We start from the raw sequence: 3,901 nt of genomic DNA on the forward strand, positions 1-3,901 counted from the left end.
TTGGAACAAAATTTCACTAATTTTTCAAAATTTTATGATAAATTTGCTTGAGTTGTATTTGGAACATGATATTTGAGCTAAAGAACACACAACCTGTGAAAGATTTGAGCCTTTATGTATGGTTACATTATTTAACCATAATTATTTCATTCTTGTGTGTTTACTTCTCTATGATTGTAATCTATATTTTGTTTTATCTTATATGTCCAATATTTATTATATTTGCATGCTTGCACATGATTGAGGCCATTATTTGTTTAAACTCACTTATCCAAATTAAGCCTATCCTTTTCAATTACTTTTGTTAACCACTTTGAGCCTTTAAATCCCATTTGTTCTATATTTTACCACATTACTAACCTTAAGCCACTACAAGAAAACAGCTCTATTGCCACGTTTTTAAAGCGTGGTGAAAAGCTGAAAAAAGCGTGGCGATAGCTTTTCGCCACGCTTTTTGAGCTACCGCCACGCTTTTGAAAGGGTGGCCTATCAAAGGGTGGCGATTGCTCTATCGCCACACTTTTGGTGACCTATTGCCACGCTTTATTTTTTGCCACGTTTTTGCAAATTGTCCCGCTTAAAAAACGTGGCCATATGCAAGAGATACGGCCACGCTTTTAAAGCGTGGCCATAGAGAGATACGGCCACGCTTTTAAAGCGTGGCGATAGAAGGAGATACGGCCACGCTTTTAAAACGTGGCGATAGCGGGAGATACGGCCACGCTTTTAAAGCCTGGCGATAGCGAGAGATACAGCCACGCTTTAAAAGCGTGACGATAGGGAGATACGGCCACGCTTTAAAAGCGTGGCGATAGCCTTGTCAAATTTAAAAAAAAAATCTTTTTTTTAAATTTCAACCCTTTTGTATTACCAATCCTATAAATATAGTATGCAATTTTTATTACAAGATAAATTAAACAGTAATTAGTGACAATTTTTGGTATAATTGTTTTATACACTAATCCTTATACAAAACTTTCCAGGTTTTTTCAGTAACAAAAAACCCTTCAACCTCCTATCCAGCCGAAATTCACTAACAAAAGCAATGAAAAATTAATAGCAGGTCTGGGGTCTCAAGATCACGTCAGGGTCCCTCATTTTCTGTATTTTATATTTTTCTTACAACCTTGTGCCCAACAAGTACATAACCGAGCTCAATATCCCCCTATCAGAATGATTCCCAGCAATGTTTGGTGGAGCTGAAAAAAATAATACCAACATCAACAAAATGATTTCATTTCCTTTTCACAGAACATAATAATGAAAATGCTGACAATCACCGACCAAAGACATAACAATGAAGAAACAAGGAATAACCCCATTGGCAAGCAAGCTCAGTGCTTTTTTTTCTTTTGCAAAAAAGAAACAAAAAAAGGCAAAAGGAACCATTGAATTACCATGCAAAAGGGAGAAAGGAATCTAACCAATTGGCAATGCGGGATGCAATACAAGTAGGTAGAGATCAAATTTCAGGAAACAATTTAAGCAGAAACAAACAAAAGATGTATTAAGAATTGTCTTCACTTGTTACAACACCACATCAGAGCCACAAACAGCTTGTTATCCATCTAAATATAAGATACTATATTGATGGAGTGAGGTGGGTGGGGCATAAAAGAATAAATTCGATTGTTTCCCCCATGATTACATACTTTATCAAAATACTACTCAAATTCATTGCCATGAGAAAATTGGCTACTATGACAGGCTCAGTTCAAGAAAATAAGGAGAGTTTGAGAGAATGGACAATTGAACCCAGTTAATATTTTCTGGCTATTCACATACTGAAAAAGAGAGAAGGAGCGAAGGGGGGAATCAAATGGAACTGAATGATCAATGAAATATATCACAATCGACAGAGTGATTACCATAAAAAGAAAAGCACAAAAAAACACAATAATGGATGGAAAGCTTAAATCAACCAAAAAATACGAGAAAATTTGTATGCTCAGAAAGAAGGGGCAGAAAAACAAACCAGGAGATGTATCTGTCAGCATATAAATCTCGGTTGTCGAGTATATTCCTGCCAGGATAGTGCGCTTGGCATACCAATCAATATCAGAAGCATTGTCACCTGCAGCATGCCAAATCTCATCCACCAGCATTGCCCTCTGCTTAAAACTAGTTGGAACATTCACTGGTTGAGCCTGTAATGCAAGATATATATATATATATATATATATATATATATATATATATATATATATATATATATATTAAAAAAAACTCAAAAGCTGCATGCAAGATTTGGCATTTGTGTTGCAGGAACATCTAGATAGCTTTGGCCCTCCAAACTAGCTTCCATGGTCTTTTAAAAAAGGATAATCATTAGGAAACCTTAAATCTATGATAAAAAAAATTTGAATTTTCTTCAAGTATACCTATCATAATGTAAAATCCTGAAAATTTTATAAGGTTTAGCCACTTCAATATCAGAAGATGTGAATTTAAGTCCAAACCTTAGCAAATTTGTCTCGAGTTTGAGTCACTATAAACCAAATTTTCAATTTTTTTTTATTAAAAATATTGGTTTTCTAACATTTTCGTTTAAATAAAAAGATAAAAGAGCAAGAATGAAAACAGAACCGTACCTCGTCAAAGACACCGGCGGGACTGTCCTCATAGCTAGCTAGAAAGAAGCCACCCAAAGTGTTTCTGTATCAAGTAATAATTAATGCAGCCTCTGTTTAATTTCAAAGTTTAACATAATTTACAAGTCCTATCAAAATTCAAAAGATTTTAGAATGATTTTACCAGTCTTGAAAATTAACCAAAAAAAATATCCTTGAGTTCACGTCAGCAACAGTTAGGTCTTCTAAACTGACGACATTTCTTGGATTCAATATTTACAAATTGCCTAAAGACTCAAATCCATAAAAGAATTGCTGCATTTATAATCTAAAGAGAGAAATTACAATATTGGACCTACCCAAAAGCTTCAGCCAATTTGAATTCTCTTGGAATGTATCTTCTAGCTTTCTCTGCCTTCACAAGATGGAGTTAATACAAGGCACTGATAAACAAAGAAACAGAACAGTTAATGAAAGAAACAATTCCCAATTCCCACAAATTAAAGTTGAACATACATAAACAACACTTAGAGAAAGATTCATTGACTAAAACCATGATAAATTTGACAAAATTGAAAGTAAAAACAAATACTTAGAAATGGGAAAATTGGATAAAAAGGAAAACATACCACATTCAACAGAGAAGCAACAGTTTTTAGGTGTCCAACAGCCACATAACCCAGCGCTAAGACATCCAGAATTGCAGCTTCTTGAATGCCTTTTGAGCCGGCATTCATCCGATCTTTGACCACTTCATAATTTGCATTAAGTAGGTCAAGAGCATCATCTCTTTTTCCCTCAACTCTGTCTCAAATTCGTTTATTCTACGGAACACAACTTGCAGAGTCAGGGACATAAGGAATCAGATAATATTATAATACTTGTAGCTAAATCGATGGAACAAAACTGCTTCTTACCTGTGATTTTGATTAGCATTAGTGTTACCAAAGCTCAAGGACTCAAGTGAAGCTCTTGAGGCACAAAAGCGAGTAACAGTGGTGATGGGTATACTTTGATGTGAATAAAAAAGTGTTCTCAATATAGATTCAATTATGGCCTTCTGAACATTTTTGCGCCCGACATAACCGACAAGAATACTTTCTGGAACCGGCTTTCCGGGGCAGAATCCGGGGACCTGTTGATGTGAAATGGTAAATTAGCACATAAAAGTGGCATACTATTTCAAAAATTTTGGATACATGAATCTTGAGCAAACTTCTTTGAGATATATGGTGAAGCAGTAACCTCAGACTGTAAAAATTAGTCAACTAAAATATTTTATAAGAAAAACAAGGTAGGGATGTTATACTCATCAATGTAGATACAAAAGA

At 34.8% G+C, this 3,901-nt stretch overlaps 1 long non-coding RNA gene across 1 annotated transcript; it reads right to left on the reverse strand.

The window, feature by feature from the left end:
* Positions 1-2,232: 2,232 nt before the first annotated feature.
* On the reverse strand, positions 2,233-3,362 carry LOC112772149 (uncharacterized). The gene is made up of 4 exons (XR_003187392.2): positions 3,200-3,362; positions 2,930-3,013; positions 2,592-2,655; positions 2,233-2,308 (listed from the first exon to the last, which is right to left on the reverse strand). It is a non-coding gene; the product is annotated as an uncharacterized lncRNA (long non-coding RNA).
* Between the last annotated feature and the right edge of the window lie 539 nt (positions 3,363-3,901).

This window comes from Arachis hypogaea, chromosome 18, assembly GCF_003086295.3.
Source record: "Arachis hypogaea cultivar Tifrunner chromosome 18, arahy.Tifrunner.gnm2.J5K5, whole genome shotgun sequence".
Classification (NCBI taxonomy): Eukaryota; Viridiplantae; Streptophyta; class Magnoliopsida; order Fabales; family Fabaceae; genus Arachis; species Arachis hypogaea.